The sequence below is a fragment of the Cetorhinus maximus genome, chromosome 1, assembly GCF_964194155.1.
Source record: "Cetorhinus maximus chromosome 1, sCetMax3.hap1.1, whole genome shotgun sequence".
Lineage (NCBI taxonomy): Eukaryota > Metazoa > Chordata > Chondrichthyes > Lamniformes > Cetorhinidae > Cetorhinus > Cetorhinus maximus.
In genome coordinates, this window is record NC_135879.1 from 56103324 (window position 1) to 56109323 (window position 6000).

Consider the following 6000-nt stretch of genomic DNA (forward strand, 5'->3'; position numbering starts at 1 on the left):
CAGTTACGAATTTTGTGTTATAATTGTTTGGTAACACAGAACTTGAGTATTGCTGAAAAAGGGACATTTTTTGTCAAAGCTTTTCATCTTGCACTCATCAGGACGATTAGCAAGAAAATGCCAATGTTAGGGGAAACAACAAATTTATATGGTATGAAAAAGTAAGTGCTGATTGGTTGGCAAGTGGACTTTGATTGGTAGAGGCATTGCCATGGAGAATGTACCAGTTGATGGTGACTGACATTTAATTGCCAAGCATTGTTTGAAATTTAAACCAGACAGCTCAACTCTAATTGGTCAAGACATTGCCCTGGGGTGAACCAGCGAATAGCTGTCACTTATTTTGTTTAGCTGAAACTGGTAGTGTGTACACATGTTCTTTCTGTCTGCAAAGAACAGGGCCCTGTGTATTAATATATGTAGCTTTCAGTACACGCAAATGCGCCACACTGCGAGTCCAACTGATGAGTGTGAGATAAAAAGCTTTGACAAAAATTGTCTTTTTTCAACAATACTCAATTTTAAGATAACATTTTAAAATTCATTGAATTTCACACTAAACAGCAACAGAATGGGTCAATTTAAGGAAAGTGGTCAGTCACAACAGTAGAAAAAGCAGGAAAACCATAGGAATTTACATTCTGTTGAAGGGTCATGACGACTCGAAACGTTAACTGTGCTCCTCTCCACTGATGCTGCCAGACCTGCTGAGTTTTTCCAGGTATTTTTGTTTTTGTTTAGGAATTTACATTGCTATTTCTGGGGAAATGTTATCTGTCAGCATTCCAGTAGCTTTTATAACGTTCCAACCCTGGTCATTTACCTGACTCTGCACCCTGGTCATTTAAAAAAGAAATCAGCACTTCCTGACCACTCTCCCCACCCCCGCCACGTACGCCACGTAACCATAGGGTATCCACAGCTTTCTAAAAATTCCTGCCCGTTTTGCAGAGGCACTTTCCCTCTTTCTGTCTATCCCCACTCTATCCCTACTTCCAGTTCGTACTTGGAAGTTCTCCCCCAAGCCACTCACCATCCTGACTTGGAAATACATTGACGTTCATTCACTGTCGCTGGGTCAAAATCCTGGAATTCCCTTACTGACAACACTGTGGGTATTCCTACACCACATGGACTGTGGCAGTTCAAGAAGGCAGCTCACCACCACCTTCTCAAGGGCAATTTGGGATGGGCAATAAATGCCAGCCTAGCTACCAATGCCCACATACCTTGAATAAATAAAAAAACTATCACAAAAATGGATAGAGATTTCACAACACAAATAACAGCACCACGTACTGCTTAAAATTTAAAAAAATACATTCATGAGTGGTCATTTTACACCGCAGAAATAAAAATGAGTAAGATTTGCATTTATAAAGCGCTTTTCATGACCACCAGACGTCTCAAAGTGCTTTACAGTCAATAAAGTACTTTTTAAGTGTAGTCACTGTTGTAATGTAAAGAGTGTGGCAGCCAATATGCACACAGCAAATTTCCACAAAGAGCAAATGATGTTTCTATTTTGTTGATTGCAGGATAAATATTGGCCAGGACACCCCTACTCTTCTTTGAGATCTTTTAAATCCACCCAAGCAGGCAGCTGGATATCTGAAGGACAGCACCCCTTCAGTAATGCACTGGAGCTTTGATTTTTGGACTCAAGCCCTGGAGTGGGACTTGAAACCGCAATTTTGCGACTCAGAAGCAAGAGTGCTACCCAACTGAGTCACAGCTGACACAGCACTAGAAGGACTTTGGGGTATAATGATGCTGATCAATAGCAGATATAAAAGGAGGTGCAAGATATTAATTAACCTGATGGCTTCCAACAATTACTGTTTTATCCTCATTTTCGGTCACAAATATGTTGCACAACCAACAACATGGACATGACATCAAAAGTTAAATTACTTTTGGTGATGTTAGTTGACCAGGGCATTGGGAGAATTTCCTGTTCTTCCTCAAATAATACAATGAAACACCTGTTTCCATTTCCATTCAGTAAGAGAGCGATGGTCTATAATTTGCTGAAACGCTTTGGTGTAAGAGCAGCATTGCAAAGCTCCCAACCCCTACCTCCACCCCCACCAAACCCCAGAGAAATGAGTATATAGCTGATAACACCAGTTTTATGCTGAAACATATGAAACAGGCAAGTTTCCTCAATCCCTTCGGAGATATGTCTGCTAAAATCTTCCACTGTTTATTTACATAGCTGTCTGCAAGCAAATGACAGGATTCCTAGATTTACATCAGTCACACACTGGTGTAGATCTACATCCAAAAATATAGGTGCAGAAAGACCCAAAATAGCTTGATACCACCTTAACAGATTTCTGATGTCTGACAGTTTCAACTACCAGGATTTCTATGGACTCCTGCTTCTCTGCCACACCCACCCCCCTCCAACCAGTAAAACAAAGCAGTTGGAAAAGCCTTCCCAAAGGACAAATGTCTATTAGGCATAATATTAGTATTAACCATAGCTCAATTAGTTGCACTTTTACCCAAGTCAGAAGGTTGTGGGTTCAAGTCCCACACTAGGACTTGAGCACAAAAATCAAGGCAGGCACTTCAGTGCAATACTGAGGGAGCACTGACGTATTAAACCAAGGCCCTGTCTGACCTCTTAGGTGAACACAAAAGATCCCATGGGACTTTCTTGAAGAGCAAGGGGGTCTACCCAATGTCTTAGGCAATATTCGTCCCTCAGTCAAAATCACAAACAGATTATCTGGTCATTATCACATTGAAGTTTGTGGAAACTTGCTCTATCCAAACTGGCTGCCAGGTTTCTGACATTTCACAAGTACTTCATTAGCTGTAAAGCACTTTGGGATATCCCGTGGTCATGAAAGTTGCTATATAAATGTAAGTCTTTCTTTTTTCTTTTCTATAATAGGTGGTGGTGCAGCAGAAGCAAGATGCTCTGAAAGTGAGACACCAGGACAAAAGGACTGATAGAGTGAAACACTAGCACATTAACACAAGTGCCAGGAAATACCTTCCAGCTATTCCCAGTCCACTTGCGCTGGCAATAAAAACCACAAAGTTCCATAAATGTTGGAATGATTTTTTGTTGGCTGATCTTAAGAAAGCATCATCTAGTTGGACAGCAGTCACAAGATACAATGAATATGGTTGGACAACAAAGGGAGGCAATGGACACAGAGAAATTGGATTGCTTTACGCCATAGCAAGGAGGTTATGATGAACTTGTATCAGACACTAGTTCTGCCTCAGCCACAAATTCAGCCTCAGCTAGAGTACTGCATCCAGTTCTGGGTGCCACATTTTAGGAAGATGTGAAGGCATTTCCCATCATAATTTCAGAAGTGGTGTTGTTCGCTGATGATGGCACAGTGTACAATTTCATCTATAACTCCTCTGAGAATGAAACAGTCGATGCCTGCATGCAGACAGACTTGGACAAAATTCTAGCTGGGTCTGATAAGTGGCACATAATATTCAGACCACAGAATGCCAGGCAATGACCTTATGCAACAAGAGTGAATCTCTAGCTCTCTCTTTTTCTCTCTCTCCCCACCTGCCACCCCCAGTGCCCCTCTCTCTATCCACATCCCTACCCTGCAACCCCCACCCCACCACACCTGGTCCTCACTCTCTCTCCACACCCACCCCACCACCCCCAGTCCCCTCTCTCTCCTCTTCCCCATGTGCCCCCACGCCCAGCCCCCTCTCGCTCCTCTTCCCACCCCACAGATCCCACTATCTCTCTTCCCTACCCACCCCATCCACCCCCAAACCCCCCTCTCTCTGTCTCCACTCCCCCCCACCCCTGGGGTCCCCTGTGCCCCCCCTGCCTGTCCCCCTTCTCTCTACTCCACCCCCCACCCCTCTCTTCTCTTTCCCCTCCGGTCCACACACTCTCCTTCTATCTCTCATCTCTCTATCTCTATCGCTCATCTCTTTCCTCTCCCCTCCCCTCGGTTTCCTCTCTCCTTCACCCCCCACCCCTCGGTCCAATGTCTCTCCTGTCACACCCCCGGTCCACACCCTCACCACCCCCCACCCCGCAGGCCCACCACCGGTCCCCTCTCTCTCATCTGCCCCCCACCAACTCCCCAGCTCCCTCTCTCTCCACTCTGCCTCGCGACCCAACTCGCCCAGTCCACACACTTTCCTCTTCCCCATCTGGTCCACACACTCTTCTTCCCGCCCCCTCACCCTGGTCCCCTCTATCCTTTCTCTTTCCCACCCACTCACCCTGGTCCCCTCTATCCTTTCTCCTTCCCGCCCCCTCACCCTGGTCCCCTCTATCCTTTCTCCTTCCTGCCCACTCACCCTGGTCCCCTCTACCCTTTCTCCTTACCGCCCCCTCACCCTGGTCCCCTCTATCCTTTCTCCTTCCTGTCCACTCACCCTGGTCCCCTCTATCCTTTCTCCTTCCCCCCGGTCCCCTCTTCTCCTCTCACCCGCCCCTCCCCTCTCTCTTCGCCTCCACCTCATACCGCCCTCTCTCCTTCCTCCCCCGAGTTCCCCCTCTCTCTCCTCCCTCCACCCCAGGTCCCACCTCTCACTCCTCTTTCCCCCTACCCTGGTCCCCTCTCTCCCCTCCCTCCTGCCCAGTACCCACATCCCCCCTTCTCTCTCTCTCTATCTATCTCTATCCCTGCCCCTCCTGTGCACCCCCCCCCCTCCTTTGGTCCTGTCTCTCTACTCTTGCCACCCCTCGCCCCCCGGACCTCTCTCGCTGTCTCTCCTCTCCGCCCGCCCGCTCCCGTCTCCCTCTCCAACTCCCCATCAATCTCCCTCCCCCCACTCCTGTACTGTTTCTTCACCACCCCCCCGGCACAAGTCCACTGTCTCTCCTCTCCCCTTCACTCAACCCTCGCCAGTCCTCCCTCTCTTTCCTCTGCCCCAGTATCTGTCTCCACCCCTCACCCACCCCCGGACCATGCTCTCACCTCTCCCCTTTGGTCTTGCCTCACTCCTTGTCCCCCTTACCCCCCTAACACAACGGCCCCTCCCCGCTCCGACAGCGTGCCCCCCTCTCCCCCAGTTCCCCTCTCTCTCTCACACCCCCCAACCCCCCTCACTCTCTCCCCCACACCGCCCCCATTTCTCCTTCCTGCCTCTCTCTCTCTCTGGCCCTCACACCACTCCCAACCCCTCCCAATCTTTCTCTGCCCCACCCCACCCCTCTCTCTCTCTCTCTGGCCCTTCTCCCCCTCTGTCTCCCCTCCCCACCCGGCCCCGCGCTCTCCGTCTCCTCTCCCCACCCGGCCCCACTCTCTCCGTCTCCCTCCCCACCTTCACCAGTCCTACTCTCTCCATCTCTCTCCCCCCTCACCGGCCCCACTATCTCCATCTCTCTCCCCCCTCATCTGCCCCACTCTCTCCTTCCCTCACTCCCCTAACCCCGTCCCTCCCCGCTCACCAGCCCCACTCACTCCATCTCTCCCCCAACCCACAAACACCCCGGCCCCACTCACTCACCTCCCTCCCTCCATCTCTCGCCCCCCTCCCCCTTTCTCCCTCGCCCCCCTCCCCATTTCTCCCTCGCCCCCCTCCCCCTTTCTCCCTCGCCCCCCCCTCCCCCTTTCTCCCTCGCCCCCCCTCCCCCTTTCTCCCTCGCCCCCCCTCCCCCTTTCTCCCTCGCCCCCCCTCCCCCTTTCTCCCTCGCCCCCCCTCCCCCTTTCTCCCTCGCCCCCCCCTTTCTCCCTCGCCCCCCCTCCCCCTTTCTCCCTCGCCCCCCCTCCCCCTTTCTCCCTCGCCCCCCCTCCCCCTTTCTCCCTCGCCCCCCTCCCCCTTTCTCCCTCGCCCCCCCTCCCCCTTTCTCCCTCGCCCCCCCCTCCCCCTTTCTCCCTCGCCCCCCCCTCCCGCTTTCTCCCTCGCCCCCCCTCCCGCTTTCTCCCTCGCCCCCCCTCCCTCCTTTTCTCCTGCTCCCCCTTCCCCCCTTTTCTCCTGCTCCCCCTTCCCCCCCTTTCTCCTGCTCCCCCTTCCCCCCCCTTTCTCCTGCTCCCCCTTCCCCCC

The 6000-nt window shown here is 51.4% G+C and overlaps 1 protein-coding gene across 1 annotated transcript in view; it reads right to left on the reverse strand.

Annotated features, from left to right (window-relative positions):
- Positions 1–1174, reverse strand: part of anapc10 (anaphase promoting complex subunit 10) — a 45703-nt gene extending 44529 nt beyond the window's left edge. Inside the window, exon 1 of the mRNA XM_078540873.1 lies at positions 1034–1174. The gene's annotated coding sequence lies outside the window, so the exon portion shown is untranslated. The remainder of the gene's footprint in view (positions 1–1033) is intronic.
- Between the last annotated feature and the right edge of the window lie 4826 nt (positions 1175–6000).